Below are 22662 nucleotides of genomic sequence, written 5' to 3'. Positions count from 1 at the left end.
GGGCATGGAGGAGGGCACTTGTGGGGATGAGCACTGGGTGTTATATGGAAACCAACTTGACAATAAACTATCTGTAAAATAAATAAATAAATAAATAAATGTGCTTTAATACCTACAAAAAAAAAAAAAAACCCTCGTGTTTTTCTGTACTCACTCCCCTCGTGATGACGTGTGATGAACCGCCTCCTGAGGAGCAGGAGTGAGGCCAGTGACTTGCATCCTGACTTTGCGTGGGAGGCAGAGTTGGGCTGCTATTGGCGTCTTGCAGATTCGGCAGGAGGATGGGCTGTTCAGGTGGCCTGTGACCGCGCATTCCCGAAACTGCAGAAGCGAAACTGCAGATAGAGGGAAAGGCCGCTGGAGTCAACTTCTATTCTATTGTTGTAAACTCGGAGGCGAGAGGGAGAAATTGTCATACCTCTGTTTTGGACTGCTTTCGCTATTCCTAAAGTTTATGCACAAAGATCACATGAAAGGGGTTGGTGGAATGCTTTACCCGGAGCCTCGTTTCCAAGCAGTTAGGAAGCAGGCATTCCTTTATAGTCAATCCAGTGCATGATGACCTTCTTGATGACCTTCTTTTCTCCCACGCACCCTCCTGAGGCACCCCCCACCCCCGCCCTCATCTCCATCCACTCCACACAATCTTCTTGTTGCAGCCTCCTGCTTCCCCACGTGGTCCTCTTGGACAGGACTTATATATAAGGCTCCAGACAGCTCTGTCCCTGTGTGGCCCACTGTGGTCAACAGGAAATACTCAGGAATCCTAGGCCTTGATGTTCCCAGGGCAGCAGCAGGTGCCTGACTCCTGGTTAGTGAACCTACTTCTCACCCTCTGCATTTCCTAAGAAGGTTCAGACCCCATTCCAAATGTTCCCCCAACTTCAGAGTGACCCCATAGAAGCTCCTTTCTCTAGCTTTGGGCAGGCAAGGGACAAACGTGGAGAAGCCATGGTGTGACTTCCCCTCTTCTCACTGCACTCTGATACCCCGTTTCTGCGAGTTTCTTTTTTAATTATTGTAACATATATAACCTAAAAATACGTCATTTTTAAGTATACAGTTAAATTACATTCGCCTTGTTGTGCAACCATCACCACCAGCCATCTCCAGAACTGTTTCATCTTCCCAGACTGAAACTCTGTACTCATGAAATGATAACTCCCTAACTCCTTGCCCCTCAACTCCTGACACCACCATTCTATTTTCTGTTTCTATCAGTTTGACTTCTCTACCTACCTCTTATAAGTGGTGTCATATAGCATCTGTCCTTGGTGCCTGGCTTATTTCACTTAGCATAATGTCTTCCAGGTTCATCCATGGTGTAACATGTGTCAGAATTTCCTTCCTTTTTAAGGCTGAATAATATTTCATTGTACAGGCATACTACATTTTTTCATCCATCCGAATTTTTGTGGACACTTGGGTTGTTTTCCTTTTGGTTATTATGAATACTGTTACTATGCACATAGGTATACAAATATTTCTTCTGATGCTCCCTTTATATCCTTGATCTTTTCTATATTTTGCCGATGTCAATTCAGTCTCATATTTATTTTGGCATTCAATGTCTATTACGTTAGTGCTTTAGTCAAACTTTAGACAGGAAGAAACCATCTTAACATTCTGCTAGAATAAGACCCAAAGGTAACCTTAGACCCTTTCTAAGTTCCTGTAACTTTAATTTTACCAGACAGGGCTTGTCTCTCAGTGATGGTTTTCCCTCAGATGCTCCTGACTTCATTTTCTAGTGAAGGTTTCGATACAGACTGGTCTCAGTAAGCACTTCCAAAATGTAATCCAAATGTTAACATGTGACCCAGAAATTCCACTCTTAAGTATCAACCTGGGAAATAAGAAAATGTGTCCACACAAAAACCTGTAGATAAATGTTCATAGCAGAATTATTCGGAATAGCAGAAAATTGGAAGCAACCCAAATGTCCGTCAACTAACTGATCGACTGATGGACAAAATGTGGTATATCCAGTGAATGAAATACTGCTCAGCAATAAAAACAATGAAGTAGTGATCTAAGCTATGACATAGACAGATGTCAAAAACATTATACTAAGTAAAAGAAGACAAATGAAAAAGGTGACATATTGTAGGATTCCATTCATATGAAATGTCTAGAAAAGGCAAATTGATGGAGACAGAAAGTAAATTAGTGGTTGCCAGGGCTTGGCAGTGGGAAGAGGGAGTGACCACAAATGGGACAGAAGGCTTCTTTCTGGGGTGATGAAAGTTCTAAAATTAGATTGTGGTGATGACTGCACAACTCTGTAATTTCACTAAAAATCATTTACTTAAAATGGGTGAATTTTGTGATATATCAATTATAACTCAACAAAGTTCTTTCTTAAAAATATAATGCAAGTATTTAACAAGTATAGTTCATGACATAATCAAAACACAATCTTAGTTAATTATTGCATTGAATTAAAGGCTGAAAATTTCTATGGCAAGATGCTCAGAGTGGCTCTCTGACATTTAGACTATACTATTCTTTGCTTTTGCTTATGTGTATTTTATAAACGTTCTTTATTGAACATATGACTTTCCTAACAACAAAAGCTGTGTGTGTGTGTTTTAAATTAAAAGCATGAGTGGGGCACCTGGGTGGCTCAGTTGGTTAGGCATCCAATCCTTGGTTTTGGTTCAGGTCATCATCTCATGGCTTCTTCGTGGGTTCGAGCTGCACATCTGGCTATGCGCTGGCAGTGTGGAGCCTGCTTGGAATTCTCTCTCTCTACACCTCCTCCACTTTCACTTTCTCTGTCTCTTTCAAATTAAATAAATACACTTTAAATTAATCAATTTATTAATTCATTAAGAGCATGGGTGAATTTGTTTATTTACTTTTTTACTTATTTATTTACTTACTTATCGCAATGGGAGAGACTTTTCAAATAAGACAAAAACCCACAAGCCTAAAGGCACTCTGCCAATTTGCCATATAAAATGTTAACATTTCTCTGTCACAAAAACTAAACCCAAACAAAACCAATAACTACACACAAAGTTAAAACACAGAGGACATATTGCGGAAAGCATTTGCAAGCACAATGACAGACAAAAGAGAGTTTCCTTCATTTACAAAGCCTCGCCAAATTAGTAAGAAAAAAAGTTGAACCCAGTGAGAAAATGAGTGAAGAATATGAACAAGTAATCCACGGAAAAACAAATAACTGCCATTTCTACATATAAAAAGATGTTCAGGGGCGCCTGGGTGGTCCAGTCAGTTACGCATCCAACTTCAGCTCAGGTCATGATTTTGCAGTCTGTGGCTTTGGGCCCTGAGTCAGGCTATGCACTGACAGCTCAGAAGCTTGAGCCTGCTTCAGATTCTGTGTCTCCCTCTCTCTCTGCCCCTCTCCCGCTTGTGCTCTCTCTCACTCTCAAAAACAAATAAACATTTAAAAATTGTTTTAAATAAATAAATAAATAAATAATTTTTTTTTCAAATAAAAGGATGTTCGATTTCTTTCACATTTTGGTGAGGGTACAGATTTGTGCAACATTTTTCGAGGACAATTTGACAAAATCTACTAATACTTTTTTGAACTGTGGTTCTAGGGGAGCCCAAGTGGCCCAGTCGGTTAAACATCCAACTCTTGATTTTGGATGGTGTTGTGATCTCACAGTTCATGATTTCAAGTCCCATGTCAGGCTCTGCACTGACAATGCAGAACCTGCTTGGGATTCTGTCTCTCCTTCTCTCTCTCTGCCCCTCCCCACTCTCTCTGTCTCTCACTCGCTCTCAAAATAAATAAATAAAAACTTAAAAAAATACATGTGTGGTTCTATATATGTATGGCTTGGCACTTCCACACCTAGGACTTTACACCATAGGTTATTCCAGCAAAAATATTCTCCGAGAGACGAAAGTGTATGCTCTTTGCAATGTTGTGCTAGTGAAATACTAGAAGCCTAAATATCCATGAGTAGGAAATAAGCTAAATAAATTATGACCTTACCAATGGATCCTGTGCACCCTTAGAAAGTATTAGATCTAGATGTGCCAATATGGAAATATTCCTAAGGATGATGAAAAATGAGAAGTGAAGAGTAAAAACGCATATTGTATAAATGTTAAAACACACACACATATTTGGGAGAATGTAAACATGATTATCTTTGGAAACAGGAACCGAGGTACTGCTGGGAAGGAAGCCTATGTACTTTTCATTTCTAACTTTCTACGCTGTTTTGCCTCTTTCAAGCCTGTGCCTGCATTTTTTTTTTAATGGCCAGAGAGGTGAGCTAGACGATGGGATGATGAACCATTTTTGTTTTCTTTCTTACGTTTCCATATTAAAAATAACTTTAAAGGCTTTTGTTATTTGAACAGGTGATTATTTCCGGCTGGACCTCGCGTCGCAGACGTGCCAGATGCAATCAAATAGGATACCAGATGCAGCCAGGGATGCAGCCGCAGCACGTACGTGGGAGGCGTCCTGAGCGTCCTTTTCCCCGGCTCCCGGGTCACCCCCGCGGCGGGCTCGCTGCGCCCCGCCGCCCGCGGTCGGACTTCTGCGGCCGGATGGGTTGTGCGCACGCGCGAGGGAGGATCGCGGGCGCAACTGGGACCAGCGTTGGCAGGGGAGCCCCGCATGCGGGGGGGGACGGGGCGGGGAGGCGGGGAACGGGGCGGAGCGGGACGGGGCGGAGCGGGGCGGGGCGGGGCGGAGCGGGGCGGGGCGGGGCAGGCGGGGTGGGGGAATGGGGCGGTGGAGACTGCGCGCCATCCCGCACCTCCGGCTCGTTTAGAAGCTCCTTCAGCCTTCCTTCCAGTGGTTTCCCTTCCCACGCCAGAATGTCTTACCTACGCCCACCCCCCCCAACGGGTACCCCCTACTATAAGTAATAAGCACGTGCGGAGACGGCGGGGCCCTTTTATTGTGTGTGTCTCTCCAGGTGGGTGGGTGTGGCTTTTGCGATGGTAAAAATCTGTTGAAGACGATGGATAAGTCACGGATCCAGGCCTCTCTGTGTGAAGGCGCGGTGCCTGTCGGATTCTAGAGAACTTTCCGTCAGGGTAACTGACCCTCTCCGTGCATGGAACAGAGAAGCGACGGAAACACAAGGAGGTGGCAGGTGAGGGGACTTGAAGGCCACCTTTCTTGGGTTCGCAGGGTTGAGGCAGAGGGACAGAAGGGAGGGGCAGCGGGCAAGGGAAGGAGAGGCAAAGAAGAACAGCTGCTGTGCGCATGCTCGAGGTCTAAACCATAGTCTCCAGTGTGTCTTTAATCTGTATAGATGTGCCATGTATCAGCTGTCCCCTCCATCTTGCTGATTTTATAATTTTCTCACGCTGCATCAATATGCATACCTCCACACCGGAAGCCAGAAAAGGTGCGGGGACACTACCTCCCTTCCCAGGCACTAGATGGCAGAAGCTGCCAGGAAATCTTTTCAGTCACAGCCTCACTCCGCAAACTGCCCGAGGTGGGAAAGGTCCACATCCGATTGTGGCCCCTGTGACTTAAGTGTCTCAAACCCTATCACCCAGTTGCTCCTCTACTGAAGTTCTGACTCACGGTAGGAAGGAAACACACACACACACATACACACACACACACACTGTTAAATTCCATTTGGGTCTCACTAGACCACTATTCCATCGGCTCTTTTAGATCCGCTATATTCCCCCAGGTGTTGTCTAGAGGGGGGTGTTTCTTGGTGGGGCTGTGCGCTCCTGAGCACTATTTGCTTCTAGACAGGACGAATGCTCTCCGTTTCAGCTCTGAGAACCAGAGTTTATTCAGGATGGAGGGTGGATACAAAGGGGTGGAGCGGGGGGGACTGGGGCACAAAGAGAGGAAACTGGTCCCCATTCTTTAGCTTGCTCCCCATTCCGGCCTCCTTTTAACACAAAGGCAGGCAGTGCTGGCAGACGTTGGAGGGTCTGTACCGAGGCCTTTGACTTCCTGATTCCAGGATGAACTCTCCGAAGCCTTTATCAGGATTTGTCCAACAACCTCCATTGCTCGTCTTTTGACCCAATGCTTGCTCTTCTCTGATGTGGGTCCCTCACTACGGTTTCCCCAGTCTTGGTCATGCCTCCGCCTCTGTCATCTTCCAGAGACTCCCACGTGGGCTACTGTGTGCCCACGATGACTGTCCCCACTGAATCTTGTGACAGTTCACAGTTCATCTATCACCATTTCGGCTAACCCCCTTGAACATCACACCCCCTTTGGGACCTAATAATTCAAACAATCAGGCTTCTTTTGAGTGTCACCACTGAATCTCGACATCATACGGCTCCAGGAGATCCCACCATTTGCTGTTAGTCAGTGAACCCCTATGTTCCTGTTGGGGAATTCAGAATAAGACTAGCTTTCAAAAGGACAAGCACAGGGGTGCCTGGGTGGCTTGGTCACTTAAGTGTCTGATTTCAGCTCAGGTCATGGTCTCATGGTTAGTGAGTTCAAGCCCCGCATTGGGCTCTCGGCTGTCAGCACAGAGCCCACTTCAGATCCCCCGTCCCCCTCTCAATGCCCCTACCCCGCTCATGCATGTGCGTGCACTCTCTCTTTCTCTCAAAAATAAACATTAAAAACTGATTCCTTCAAGGAAATGTTAAAATATACATATACAGGGGCGCCTGGGTGGCTTAGTCGGTTAAGCGTCCGACTTTCGCTTAGGTCTTGATCTCGCGGTTCGTGGGTTCGAGCTCCGCGTCGGGCTCTGTGCTGACTGCCAGCTCAGAGCCTGGAGCCTGTTTCAGTCTGTGACTCCTTCTCTCTCTGACCCTCCCCTGCTCACGCTGTTTCTCTCTCTCTCTCTCTCTCCTAGAAATAAATTTAAAAAAAACATTAAAAATTTTTTAAAAATATACATATAAAATATATAAATATGCATATACATATAAAACATGTATATTTTTTTATATTTTTATTTATTTCTAGGAGAGAGAGAGAGAGATAGCGTGAGAAGAGGAGGGTCAGAGAGAGAGGGAGTCACAGACTGAAATAGGCCCCAGGCTCTGAGCTGGCAGTCAGCACAGAGCCTGATGTGGGGCTCGAACCCACGAACCGCGAGATCATGACCTAAGCGAAAGCCGGACGCTTAACCGACTAAGCCACCCAGGCGCCCCATAAAACATGTATATTTTAAGATTTCTTTATATGTATTTTTCTGATTATATCATTTTCTTTGATATATATGATAGATTATAAATAAACAACCATGTTTAAAAAGAAGACTCCTATAGTATGTCTTAGCTAAAAACTGCCCAGAAGTATAGACCGTTAAATGACTGGGTCTTCAGTTAACAGGGGTCCAAAGATGTCACGAACACTTGGATGAAGTGCTCGAATGTGATCATCGGTATGAATGATGGCTGCTTCCCATGTTAACGAACGTGTATTTGCGTTTCCATGACACCAACGAGCCAGAGGGCACTGGTTTACAGGTTGCCGCTGTGGCTCCAGAGTAGTGTGTTGAGCTCCCTGTCTGAGATCTCCTGCGGTGGAAGAGAAGGGCTGGAAGTTTTCCCTGGGAGGAAGTATGAAGAAGAGTCAGGGAACGGTCCTTTCCTGGGGTTTCTGAGAGAGTGCTCTGCGTACCGAGGGAAACCAGGGTAAGTCTACTTTCATTCTGGTGCTTTTGTACTCAAAATCCCTGGCTTCCCATTGCCTAAACAGCATTTCCGAAGTGAGTGCCACACAATGTGCTGTGGAAAAGAGGTTCCACCTGTTAAATCAGTACTTCTCAAACTTTCATGTGTATGTTAGGCCCCTTGGGATCTTGTTAGATGAAGACTGTGATTCTAACTGGGGTGGAGGGTGAGATTCGGCTCCTGTCGAGCTTCTGGTGGTGCCGATGCTGCTGGCCTTCAGACCCTGCTCTGAGTTAGCAAAGGGCCAAAGCTTGTTAAATACATGCATATTTTTTAAAGGAACTTTAATGCCTCTAATGTGTTCGCATGCGCTGTAAATCTCCGAGAGGAATAAACAGAATATAGTGTTTCCTAAACAACTTTACTCTTGGAATCCTTTTTTCACCGGGCATCTCTGAGGAACACATTTGTAGAAATGCTAGCCTGACTGATAAAGTCACGTGCTGGCATTCCAGGTATGGCCTTCCAGCACTTTCCTGCTGGCCCCGTTCTCCCCTCCTACAGACTTCCAGTTCCTAACCAAAGGTTCGGAAAGTTGTCACTTCTATAATCAGTCCCCATGGTCTTTCCTACATCACTCGTCCCCACCTGCATTTCCCCCTTTCCCTTCCTGCTTCCTGGTATGACTCCGCATCCTCCCCTCTACCTCTTAAACTCCAGCATGCATGAGAATGCCCCCCAGGGACCTTGGTAAATGCAGATTCTTTGGCCCCCACACCCTGAAACTCTGATTTAGGAAGTTGTGCTTCTAACAAGCTCCCAAGTGACACTGATGTTGCCTGTCCAGCAACCTCACTTGGAGGAGAGTGGCCTTAGAGACAGAATCTCCCTCTGCAGAAAGACTTCCTTCCCCCACTCACCTTGGAATTCTGAAATACTTACCAGTATTTCAGAGGACGGGAGTCTCCTTTTTCTTGAATGTGTTTTATTTCCCCATGAATCCATAAGCATCTTGGGAGAAGGAACAATGCCTCATTCTTTTTTTTTTTCTAAGTTGTCTAGTTCAGTATTTTGACTACATGAACAGCAAGTGAAGGTTGGCCACCTAGGACACAGGCGCTTGAGCACTGAGGCTGTCTGTAGTGGCTGCCAGGGCCTGTGTGAGTCTATAATCCCCTGCTCTGGCCAACTTCCCCCTTCTTTCTCCAACCTGGGCCTCAATTGGCTGGACTCTTGGATCTCTTCCTGGCCTTCATAATGATGGGAGCTCCCTGGGTAAAGACGATAGCCTAGTTCATCATCAAATTAGTTTCCTCCTTTGGACACCTGTATTTGTATTGCCCACACCCTTGGCCTGGGCATAGACCCTTGCATTTCACCCCTTTGCCATATATCCTGGACACTGGTGCTTGCTCTTCTATTTACTTCCTCCCTTCAGCTCCTGCAGGATTTCCATCCTCTGAACACTAGCGTTACGTGTTGGAATGTTCTTGTAATCATAACCCTTGTATTCACTTCTTTTGTGGCATCCTTCTTGTGTTCTGACATCATGTCACACGTATTCAGTCATTAACTCAGAATTTTCCCTGGCTTTCTGATAGCCATATTTGTTCATTCTCATTCATTCATTCTCACTCTCGCTCTTGCTCTCCCTCACACTCCTCATCCCACCGCCCATCCATTCCTCACTCCTAGCTGAACTCCAAGAAATGGACTAACATAGACTTGGTTCTCAACCTGACTTGCAAATCTCCATCACTTTGTCCTGATTCCTACAATGTACACAAACTTAACTACATGCAGACAGAGCACCTGGGTCGCTTAGTCGGTTGGGCGTCCAACTTCGGCTCAGGTCATGATCTCACAGTTCGTGAGTGTGAGCCCCATATTGGGCTCTGTGCTGACAGCTCAGAACTTGGGACCTGCTTTGGATTCTGTGTCTCCTTTTCTCTCTACTCATCCCTCACATATGTTCTGTCTCTCTCAAAAATAAATAAACATTAAAAAATTTTTAAAAACCTACATGCTGTTACCTAGAAAAGTCTGGATATGCTTCCATTTTAATAAAATTCTGCCCCTTGCCACTTGGATGTATCTCTGGGTGCCAGAGATAGCTAGAGTGAAAAATATGCAAGACCCCTGACAAACATTCATCCATCCTCTGTACTTGGCATGACAGGCTATGTAAAGAATAAATCAGCCTTCAAAGACCTTACAATTTAGAAGGAGAGGCAAGGCAGATAACCACAAAGAACGTGATACATTCCATGAACAAAATACAAATCAGGTAGTGGAAAAAAAATTCAAAAGAAGGAATTTTATGGACTGAATTGTGGTTCCTCCTCAGCTCCATCCCCAACAAGATGGGTATGTTGAAGTTCACACCCTGGTACCTCAGAGTGTGACCTTATTTAGAAATAGGGTCTTTGCAGATGTAATTAGTTAAGATGAGGTTCTTCTGGAGTAAGGTGGGCTCTGTCCAATATGACTAGTATCCTTAGGAAATGGGGAAATTTGAAGACAGACATGCATGGAAGGAAAAGGCCATGAGAAGATGAAGAGAGAGATTGGGGACGATGCTTCTACCTACCAAGAAACACCAAAGCTTGCCAGGACGCCATCAGAGCCAAGAGAAAGGCATGGAACAGATCCCTCCTCACAGACCATGGAACAGATCCCTCTTCACAGACCATGGAACAGATCCCTCCTCACAGCTGCTGACAGCTTGATCTTGGACTTGTAGCCTCCAGATCTGGGAGACAATGAATTTCAGTTGTTGAACCTTCTTGGTTTTTGGTGCTTGATGGCAAACCTAAGAAACAAGATTTCTTGTCACAGGCTATTAAAGAAGATTTCATTAGAAATGAAGATGACAAAGGGGCGCCTGGGTGGCTCAGTCAGGTGAGCGTCAGACTCTTGACTTTGACTCAGGTCATGATCCCAGGTTCGTGGGATCAAGGCCCAAATCAAGCTCTACACTGAGCATGGAGCCTGCTTGAGATACTCTCTCTCTCCCTCTCTCTCTCTCTCTCTGTTCTTCTCTGCTCACTCTCTCTCTGACTAGAAAGTTAAAGAAAAAAAGAAATGAAGATGATAAATTTAAGCTCAGCCTCAAAGAAAGGGCAAAGAGAAGGAAAGAGCATTCAGAAAAAGAGAGGGCAAAGCACTAAGGGTACTTGGGAACTTGAGATTAACTTAGAACCTACAGAGGATCAAGGGGAATAGGCAGAGAACGTTAGAGAAGGAGGAGAAGAGCCATTTGTCGATATGAGTAGACAAAGTTTGAAAAAATATAATTATGAAAAATTTTCCCATAATCCTATATATAAGGTTCCCAGCCAGGCATGCCTTGTAAACAAAATCTTATTTCTTATACAGAATAGAACATAGTTGCTGAACCCAACTTTAAACATTTTACTACCAGATTTCAAACTTGAACATTCACAATTTTACAGCCACTGAACAGAAGCTGTGGTATAAGAATTAAAATTTAGGCCTTACATGTAAAAAGGAGATAATTTCAGAACAGTTTCCCTACTCACTTATCAGTGATATTTATAGCTTCTAATTCTGTTTTAAGGGTTAACACTAGGAAACATAACAGGATCAGTTCCGGGACGGATGTCAAAGGGCCCGGATTCAAGGAAAGAGATCACTTCAATCTAGCTTTTACAAAGTGGCAAAGCCAGTGCCTCCATTTTATTTCTAAAAATAGAGCAAAATCTCCATTTTTTTTTAACCTGTCAAAACTGATATTAGATAACGAGATACTCAAGCAGGGATAAATATACATTTTACTCCATTTCCTCACAGTAGAATGAAAAAGGATAGACTATATGATCTCTAATATCCCTTCCAGTATTAACATCCTAACCAGTGAAAGTGAAAAACTGAAACCCAGACACAGGCTTACAGCAATAGAAATGGGGTGTGTGTGTGTGTGTGTGTGTGTGTGTGTGTGTGTGTGTTGTGTGCAATGTGTGTGGTGTGTATGTATACACGTCCATATCTATATTTGTGCCATGAGATGACAGCAGGAAACTAACTTGGCTTTAGCTGTTCTTCCTTCTGTTAGGAAAATTTCCCTTGGCTTTTTTTTCCTTTTAATGTTTATTTATTTGTTTTGAGTGACAGAGAAGGAGAGAGTGAGTAGGAGGGACAGAGAGTGAGAGAGAGAATCCCAAGCAGGCTCCACACTGTCAGCACAGAGCCCAAAGTGGGGCTCGAACCCACAAACTATCAGATCATGACCTGAGCCAAAATCAAGGGTCAGATGCTCGGCTGACTGAGCCACCCCAGTGCCCCTGACATTGTCTTTTTAACACAGTCTCCACAGGGTTCTCAATCTCCCTCTCTCTCTCTCCCCTAATTTAAAGACCACCTTTTCATTAAATTATGGAATATGTCAAATGTTCACAAACCCATCACACACAAGTTCAACAAGATTTTCCGTACTTCCTTCAACTATCCCCCCATTCTACTGTCTTCCTCCCTCCCTTTCCACTGAATTTTAAAGCAAATCCCAGACACTGTATAGTTTCACTCCTTATACATAGATGTACTCATCTAAAAAATATGTGCTTATTCTTACATAATCAGAATGCTATTATGAAACTTAAAATTAATTTCTTGGAGTCATATCATGTCTCTTTTCAATGTTTTTAAGCAAGAATAGTGGCAATATTTTACATAATTTACAAGTTAACAAAAAATGATACTTGAATAATAAACCAGAGGTTTCTGATATGGCATTGTTATAAAAATGGCTTTAGAAAAGCATAGATTGTAATTAGAAGTTGGAAGACTTGAGGATTGTTTTCCCATGAATTTTATTCCATCCCGTCACTGTTCTATGCTTCAGTTCCAATAACCCCAGAACGATACTGTTACCTGAAAGTGCTCTCCTGAAGATTAAAGAAATAGCATCTGTTAATCTCATCAAGTTCATTGAGGCAGGATGGGGCTGGGTGCTGGTAAATGGAGCAGATGAATGTGAGGCATATACACTTTTTTTTCTTCAATGTTGAAAAGTAATCACAGAGAGCCTTGTCTCCTTCGGTGCACGTACCGATACTTCAGAGCACGTGTGGCACGTGGAAATCCTATTAAGCGTGATCGCGTGGATTTAGGTAGGAAAGTCATGCCAGAAACTACCTCTTAGTAACCTTGGGAAGATGCCTACAGCTCTGGGAAGAGACATATAAATAAATTTCCATGTCATTCAGATCCTAGATATCTGGGGAACAAGGATTTAGAAAAAAGAGTCACGTTGATAATTATTCCAGAAGAAAACAAGTCACTTTGTCAGTAAATAGTAAAGACATTCACATTACCCAGCTATTCTGCTTTCAGCAATTTATCCTAAAGGAAGAAACATAGATGTAGGCAAAGATCCATTTACAAGGTCATTTGTATCGGTACTGTTTGTAGTGACAAACATTTTAAAATAACCTTTAAATATTCAGCAATAAACTGGTTGAGTAACTTTGTAGCCATTTAGAAGTCCCTAGTAGGAATACATCGACTAACTTGTTAATGTTTTGACATTATCTTTCATGAAAAATATGTTATAAATCAGTACCAGGGCACCTGGCTAGCTCAGTCCATGGAGCATGTGACTCTTGATCTCATGGTTTAAGTTTGAGCCCTACACTGGGTGTAGAGATTACTTAAAATTAAAATATCTTTTAGGAGCACCTGGTGGCTCAGTCGGTTAAGTGCCTGACTTTGGCTAAGGTCATGATCTTGTGGTTCATGAGTTCAAGCCCTGCATTGGGTTCTGCACTTATGTGGAGCCTGCTTGCAATTCTCTCTCCTTCTCCCTCTACCCCTCCCCTGGTCATGCTTCTCTCTCTCAAAATGAGAGATATATGCATCTGCACACACACACACACACACACACACACACACACACTCAGAGAAACAATATTAGACAGAGAGTTAATATAATGCTAATAGTAATCATTTTTTTAAGTAGAATGCAAAAATGTTTTGTCTCTAGATTTTTGCAGCATGTATATACAAAACTTATGTAAAACTTATGTAAAAAACTTATGTAAAAAAAACTTTTAAAAACTCTACTATTGATCTGGCAACATGGAAGAATGACCTACAGTAAAATGCCATGCCATCCAGAGAAATAACCCATGAAAGGAAAATAGGAGAGGGGAAAGCAAATCCTTCAGAAACACAGAGTGATGTGAAATCTTGCCTGGGAGACACATGAATAGATGATGCTTACGGTTGTGGGCACAGTAGAAATAGGACCTAGCAACAGGTACTAAACACCACGAGCTTAGATTTTAATACCACACAAGGGCAGGAGATGCACAGAGTTCCTGGTTAGGTGGTAAATTCAAAATAAAGAAAATATACTTGAACAAATGAACTCCATTCACACATCAGGACTGGCCCCTCAAGAATTTGTTCTTTTGGAAGAGTCTGAAAGAGATTTTGAAACAAGTATGTTTAAAATTATTAAAGAGCTTTCTAAAAGGAAAGAATAGGACATTATGAAAAAAAGAACAGGAGGATTGGAAAAATAAAATATACAGAAAAAATTTAAAGTTATTAAAACAAAAAACTCCATAGATAGATTCTTTCCCCCAAAAAAGTTCAGTAGATAAAATAAATAAACTTGCAATGAAGAGACTGTTAGAAATCTGCAAGAAAGGGGGTGCCTGGGTGGCTCAGTCGGTTGACCCTCCGACTTCGGCTCAGATCATGATCTCACAGTTCATGGGTTCGAGCCCCACGTCAGGCTCTGAGCTGTCAGCAGCTCAGAGACAGCTTAGAGCCTGGAGTCTGCTTCGGATTCTGTGTCTCACTCTCTGCCCCTCCCCCTCTCATGCTCTGTCTCTCTGTCTCAAAAATAAATAAAACATTTTAAAAAATTAAAAAAAAAAAAGAAATCTGCAAGAAAGCACTGGAAAATTAACCAGAAAGAGTCCAAAAAGATAAAGAAATGTAAGAAAAAGGTGCAAAAGAGGCTAAGAGATATGTTGGATAAAAGGAAAATGTCCAAGAGACATATAAAAAGGGGAAGGAGAGACTATAGAGGATGAGGTAAAAGCAATACTTAAAAAGAATATGTCAAAGGTTTCCTGAATTGATGACAGACATGAATCCACATATCCAATGAATCTCAGTGAGTCCCAGACAGTACTGTACACACAGCCCACACACATATTTCTAAACCCATTGTAATGACACTGCGGGACACTAAGGAAAAAATTCTTTAAAACAGCTGGGAGGGGGGAGAATTTCTACAAAGGAAAAGCAAAACTAAAACAGTTGACACCAGAAGATAATGGATATTGTTTCCAAAGCGTTTCAGGAAAATTACTGTCAGATTAAAGCTTTCTACCCAGGGAAACTGTCATTCAAGAATAAGAACAAAATCAAAGCACTTGAAGACAAAGAGACTGACACAGTTTAGCATCTCCAGAACTTGGTAAGAAACAAATTGATCCTAGAAGAAAGAAACAGGAGCAAGAACAATGGTACACAGAGAATTCTGGTTGCCCGTGTGTAGATCTAAATGAGCTCTGACTAAAACTAAGATACCAACAACGCAGAGGAGGCGGCAGGGATGGGAAGGAACAAAGTGCACCTGAAAGACTGGGCAACAATAAAACACATCAGATGAGGGATTATTAGAGTCGAAGCAATTATAGGGCCTTTCATAATTCAGGAGAAGGAGAGAAACACATATTAACCTTAGACTTTAAGTCAAGGATGTACGGTAAATACAAGAGTTACCAAAAAAAAGTAATATAGAACTTCTAAACCAGTAGAATGAAAAGGACGATTAAGAAAATTTCATTCAGTCAATAGAAGACAGGAAAGAAGCAATGAGAAAAACAAACAACTACAAGAGAAGATTTGGTTAATAGGAAATGTAAAGGAAGAAGAGGGAAAAATCCAAATCTAACAGCAAACACAATACAGTATCATACATAAATTAATTCCAGACAAAGAAGACTCATAGGCACAACCCCACCCCCAAAATTATTATAAATAATCATGGAAAAGCTTCCCATCCCACTGAGTAGATCTCACATAATGCTAATAATAAAACCAGAGAATAACAACACAAAAAAGAAAAAGCATAGGCCAATCTCTTTTGTAAACATGGATGTAAAAATACTAAACAAAATATTGGCAAAACCAAACCAGAGTGTACATTTTTAAATAGGAAAAAAAAGTCCTTGCATTATTACAGGAATAAAAGAATACAAGAATCTATTAGTTGACAAGAAAAATCTATTCACATAATTCCCCATATAAAGAGATTAAAGTACAGAAACTATCTGACCTTCTTAATGGATGCAAGAAAAAGATTTGATAGAATTAGCATAATCATAATTTTAAAAAGAAAAAGCCTTAGCAAACTTGGACAAAAGCTTCTTTATTTTTACATTTTTAAAAAAGTAGTCTCTATGCTCAAAGTGGGGCTTGAACTTACAACCCTGAGATCAAGAGTTGCATGCTCCACCAACTGAGCCACCCAGGCACCCTGAGAACTTCTTTAGTGAGAGTATCAACAGGGTGCTTGGGTGGCTCAGTCAGTTAAGTGTCTGACTTCGGCTCAGGTTATGATCTCACGGTTGGTGGGTTCGAGCCCCGTGTCAGGCTCTGCGCTGACAGCCAGCTCAAAGCCTGGAGCCTGTTTCAGATTCTGTATCTCCCTCTCTCTCTGACCCTCCCCTGCTCACGCTGTCTCTCTCTCTCTCTCTCCCTCCCTCTCTCTCTCTCTCTCATTCTGTATCTCCCTCTCTCTCTGACCCTCCCCTGCTTACGCTGTCTCTCTCTCTCTCTCTCAGAAATAAATAAAACATTAAAAAAAAATTTTTTTTAAAAAGAGTGTATCAAAAAACTACAGCAGGGGCGCCTGGCTGGCTCAGCTGGTGGGCCATGTGACTCTTGATCTCAGGGTGGTGAGTTCAAGCCCACGTTGGGTGTAGAGGTTACTTAAAAAATAAAATCCTAAAAAAAAAAAAAAAAAAAATGTAAAAATCCTACAGCAAACATCACACTAATGCTAAATTTTTTTAGAAGTGTTCCACTTAATCAGAAATAAGATCCTTATGCATTATGCTTCCATCAGGGAGGTCCTATCCAACACAAGAAAAATAAAAGATATGAAGGGAAAAAAAAGTTTGTGTCCTAAATTCATTGTTCTACCCCTGGAATAGCAAAGGGTACTTGAATCAAAGTCAAGTCAGCCCTGTAATTGCTGGCAATTGTTAACTATGATCTTGGGCAGAGTGGGGGTAAAGGACTCAGGGAAGTCTGTTGACCACGGTGCTTTGAGAAAACAAGCTCTTAATTAGCTCTGACATCTTGTTAAGCAGATAAAGAGAAGGTTAATAAAAACAGGCCTGTGGTTATAAAATTTAAGTTAATCTGTCATAAAGTCCTCATGAGTTCTCCTGTAATATTAATAGTGCTTTTAATTGTTTCAGGAACTGTTGATTCATAAGTCCATTACTGGAACATCTTAGTTGTAGGAAAGTGACAATGTCTGCTATGGAAAATAGATCACTTAAAGTTGCAACTTTTACTTGCATGGGCAGTTGATGTTTCCCTGCCAACTTCAGGGATTGTTAATTCACTACGATTCCACATAGCTCACCTTGACAATTCAGCCATGCATAAGAGGAACAAAGCTAAAGATATTTTTCTCCTTAAGGAAAGGTATATTTCAAGTGAAAGCAGTCACTAGTGAATGAAAACACAATGCAGAGTTCTATCAAATATTGAAAGAAGAAATAATACAAGAATATCAAGACAATTTGGAAGAAAAACAAGGTGGGCGTGATTGTAATTAATCAAAACAAATTATAAATTTATAGTAACTAAGTGTCTTATCAGTACAGAGATAAGCAATAGACCAATGATATAGAAAAGAGGGAGCCTAGGAAGAAACCCATGTTTCTTATGAAACTTGAGATAATAAAGATGGCATGGCAAATCAATGGGGAAAAAATAGTGTTTTAGATCCACATGAAAAATTACAATAACTTCTCCATTCTACACATCATATGCCATATGCTGGAATACAGAAGAACAAGAAAGAAGAAAGAAGGAGGAGGAGGAGGAGGAAGACAAAGAGGAAGAAGAAGAGGAGGAGGAGGAGGAAGAAGAAGTAGTAGAAGAACAAAGGAGAAGAAGAAGGAGAAGGAAGAAGGAGAAGGAAGAAGAAATAAAAAGAAATAAGAAGAAATAAAAAAAATAAAAATAAAAATAAATCCAGATTTATTCCAAACCTAAAGAGAAAAAGTAAAACTTTAAACTTCTAAAACTTAAAAAAAATTTTTTTAAATAAATTTCTGAGAGAGAGAGAGAGCGAGAGAGCGAGAGAGAGCGTGAGCAGGGGAGAGTCAGAGAGGGAGACACAGAATCCAAAACAGGCTCCAGGCTCTGAGCTGGCTGTCAGCACAGAGCCCGACGCGGGGCTCAAATCGATGAACTATGAGATCATGACTTGAGCTGAAGTCAGACACTTAACCAACTGAGCCACCCAGGTGCCCCATAAACTTCTAAAAACTTTTAGACAAAAGTACAGGATAATATATTTGAGAGCTCAGGATATGGACAAAGTTCTTTAATAAGACAATAAAAACACAAATCATACAGGACTGCTACATTTGATGGCACTAAAATAAAACACTTCTGTATGAGAAAAACAGCACACTCCCAAACACAGACCAGGAGGAGATAGTTATAAAAAACAACAAAAAGAGGGAGAGGCAACAGGGGGTTTGGGGATGACAATCTAATAGAAAAATATCAAAAATATTCACTATTAGATTAAACCACATCAAAATTACCAATACATACCAGTTTTTGGCAAAAAATGCAATTTCCTATACGGAAAACTAGCAGCAGAAAGGGTGATAAAAATCAAAAGAGATACCATTTAAGACCTTTCAGATTGGTCATCAGGATTTGCAAAATTATGTGGAAACACAAACTCTTATACAATTGCAAAAGAAAGCACAGATCGATACAAGGACTGTGGTAATATCTCGTAAAACCGAACAGGCATATCCTAAGGCCACACAATTTCACCCCTACATTATCCGATAAATTCTTGCACACGCTCACACGGGGACAACCTAAGAATATTGTATTCAGGTTCTATAGAGAAACAGAACCCTAGGGTGTGTGTGGCGAGGTGTATGTGTGTATAAAGAGAATTATTGTAAGTATTTGGCTCATGCCATTATAGAGGCGGAGAAATTTCAAACTAGACAGTCAGCAAGCTGAAGATACAGGAGAGCCGATGTGCAGTTCTGGTCCAAGTCTGAAGGCTTGAGATCTAGGAAAGCCCGTGGTATGGGTGCAAAAGCCAGCAGATTCGAGACCCAAGATATACTCTATATATATTGTAGATATTCACTACAGTATTATTTGTAATATCATAAACTTGAAAAAAAATAATCTTTTGTAAATTTTGTTTCTTTTTTCAAGATTTTATTTATGTATTTTTATGTAATCTTCTGGTAGGAACCCCTCCCTAAGGAGAGAGAAAAAAAATGAAGAGAGGAGAGAAGACTTCAAGGTCACCTAGATATGGGTCCAGCTGCCTACATCCCCCATGTTCTTGTAAACTGAAACAACTTAATCAGACTACATGTTTATGTGTGTTATCATATATGGGAGACAAAGAAATAGAAAATGTATAAAAAAAACTATGCCATGTGATGTGGACCGCTCAGTTCTTTTGGGTACGAACCCAACTGAGCGGTGCCGGCACGAATAAAGTTGCTTCCTGGAAAGAAAAGTCTCGGTGTCACGACTCTCTGAGCGAGAATCCTGCAATACCTGGGGGCTCGCCCGGGACTCGGAGACGGTGCATTGCCACCTCCCTTGCCACCAGGGTATGAGCCTCGGAGCACCGGGAGAAGCGACCTCACCTGGCGCCAGCGGACCTCTTGATCCGTAGGGGACTAGTCTATCCCGGCGGGCTGGGGCGAGGGCCCTGTGTGCGCTAACGGAACCCGAGGCCCAGGAACCAGCTTAAGGAGCGCCGCCCATCTGACTGGTAAGAACCCGGGTTCATTTTGGTGGACCTGCCCCTAAGAGGCAGAAGGAGAGCCTGATCACCTCCCAGAGTGGCACTAGTAAGTCCACAAGGGAAGAGGAACGAAGCTGCAACTCTAAGGCGCTGGATGGAGGGCGGAGGGCTGGAGTCGTTATGTGAGTGTGTGTGACTGAGATGGACAACGGGAAGGTTCCAACCTGACCAAGGGCCGAAGCGAGTGTTGAGTCCTGATCCGCAGTTCCGTGGCGACCTCATATGGCTTAAGGCGGCGTCAGACTTCCTTGGGAGTCTGATCCTGGTCAGGGATTGAAACTGAACCCTCCAATGCTAAGAGGATCCTGAAATATCTCCGAGAGGAGAGCGGCCGGAAACGGACAAAGCGGGTGTGCGTCCTTTCCAACCTGGTCCTCCTCCTTCCCTGGTCTTCCCCTTCTTGTGCGTGAAAGTCGTCTGTTAGGGGGAGGAAATGGGTGGAAAGCAGAGTAAACCGACTCTCCTAGAGTGTATGTTGAGGAATTTCAAAAAGGGATATTCAGGAAATTATGGTGTAAAATTAACTCCTGAAAACTCCTAACATTCTGTGAAATTGACTGGCCATCTTTTGGGGTGGGCTGGCCCTCTGGGGGCTCACTTGATAAGGAACTAGTTGGCCGAGTACTCAGGGTCATTGCAGGGGACCCAGGCCACCCTGACCAATTTCCTTATATTGACTGTTGGCAAGACCTGGTCCTGTCCCGGCCTCCTTGGCGAAAAGTCTGTATTGAAGAGAGCTGTAAAGTAATCCTGTCTCGCTTCATGGCTTCCTCCAAATACCAGCCAGAGGTTAAAAAGCCCATACTGTCAGAAGAACCTGAAGAAACCCCGCCACCATATGTCCCACTGTACCCCTCCCTGCCGCCTGTGCCTCCAGCAGCCCTAACTGCAGAAGCCTCATCGGAGTCTGCCCCCAGCCCCAAAGCCTTACCACCCCTCGCACCACCGACCTCCCCAAGTGTGACTGACTCACCGAAACCACCAGTCTTAACCCCCCATACACCTCCTGAACAGCCGCACCTAGGAGTCCAACAGATGCCGCTGAGGGACACTAGACCCCCAAGCCTATGCACAGGCTCACTTCCCGGGGGAGGACTCCAAATGGGACCCAAATGACTTAAGTATAGAAGGAGGGCTTACAAGAATTGAGCGATATCAAGAAGCTCTTCTAAATGGTGTAAAGAATGCGGGGGGGAGGGAGGGGAGGCCATAAATATGAGAAAAACATCAGAAATGCTCCAAGGACCGGAGGAAAGCCCAAGCCAATTCTATGAGAGATTATGTGAGGCATTCCGTCTCTATACTCCCTTTGATCCAGAAGCGCCCGCCAACCAGAGGATGATTAATGCGGCTTTCGAAGGCCAGGCCCAGGGAGATATTCGGCGCAAGCTGCAAAAACTACAAGGTTTCACTGGCATGAATATCAGTCAGTTGCTAGAAGTAGCAACCCGGGTGTTCATCAGCCGTGACCAGGCAGCACGGAAGAACACCGAAAGATGCAAAAACAGGCAGATTTGTTAGCTGCCGCTTTGGCGGAGCAGTCAAGACATCCCCAGAAGAAAGCCCCGCAGAGAAAGGGCCAAATCCAGAAAGGAGAGCAGCGGGGAGGAGGGTCTTGCCCTAGATCAAAACTAGCCTGGAATCAATGTGCTTTGTGCCGTCAGGAGGGCCACTGGAAAGGTGAGTGCCCCCAGCGACCAGATGATTCTCAGCAAAGTCCTAAGCAGAAATAAAGGGGCCATGTGGTCCAGGGCCGGTACCAACTTGCCCCGCAGCCTCATGGGGCCCCCAAGAATGATTTTGTGGGGCTCATGGAGGACTATGAGGAGGACTAGGCCAGACCAGGCTCTATTTTGCTAGGCCCCCGAGAGCCCATGGTCAGAATGAAGGTGGGGGGCCGACCCATTGACTTTATGGTAGATACTGGAGCAGAGCACTCAGCAGTGACCCAACCCGTGGGCCCCCTCTCACAGAGACAAGCCACCGTTGTGGGGGCCACAGGCGATCAGATACTTCGTCCCTTCCTGTTACCTCGACGATGCAATTTAGGTGGCCACGAAGTCATCCATGAATTTCTGTACCTCCCTGACTGCCCCGTGGCTCTAATGGGCCGTGACCTACTGGGAAAACTACAGGCCCAAATCACTTTCAACTCCCAGGGACAGGCTGCTCTGACCCTCTGAAAACCAAAGGCAAAGATTATGACTCTCACCATTCCCCAGGGGGAGGAATGGCGTCTCCATAGCCTCAAGGAAAAACCGCAATCGGAGCCTGATCTTCCTTTTAAGGTCCCAGGGGTGTGGGCTGAAGATCACCCACCAGGACTGGCGCGAAACATACCCCCTGTAGTTGTTGAACTAACGCCTAGGGCAAAGCCCACCCACCAGAGACAGTGCTTCATCCCTTGCAAGGCACAGGTCGGGATCCAAAAGCACCTGGAAAGACTTTTAGAGTATGGGATCCTCAGGCCGTGTCAGTCGCCCTGGAACACACCCCTCTTGCCTGTTCAAAAACCAGGCACAGATGATTACCGGCCAGTTCAGGACCTGAGAGCAGTAAACCAGGTGACTGTCACCATACACCCAGTGGTCCCGAACCCCTATACACTTTTGGGGCTCAGTCCTGCTGAAGCCACTTTCTTCACCTGTTTGGACCTTAAGGATGACTTTTTCTGCATCCGCCTGGCCCCGCAGAGCCAATTGATTTTTGCCTTCCAATGGGAGGACCCTAAAAATGGTGACGGGGCCAATTAACCTGGACCAGGTTACCTCAAGCGTTCAAAAACTCCCCAACCATTTTTGGCACTGCATAGCCTCTGACTTAGAAGCCTTCCCAGCAGATCAATATGACTGTGTCCTGCTTCAGTATGTGGATGACTTGCTATTAGCTGGGAAGTCCCGGGAGGGTTGCATGGAAGGGACTCGGCAGCTCCTTACCCTCCTATGGAAAGCCGGCTACAAGGTCTCAAGAAAAAAGGCCCAGATCTGTCAAGAAAGGGTTAAATATCT

This window comes from Hyaena hyaena, unplaced genomic scaffold, assembly GCF_003009895.1.
Source record: "Hyaena hyaena isolate Hyena2069 unplaced genomic scaffold, ASM300989v1 scaffold_193, whole genome shotgun sequence".
In the NCBI taxonomy this organism is placed as follows: Eukaryota; Metazoa; Chordata; class Mammalia; order Carnivora; family Hyaenidae; genus Hyaena; species Hyaena hyaena.
This window is presented reverse-complemented; position numbering follows the sequence as displayed.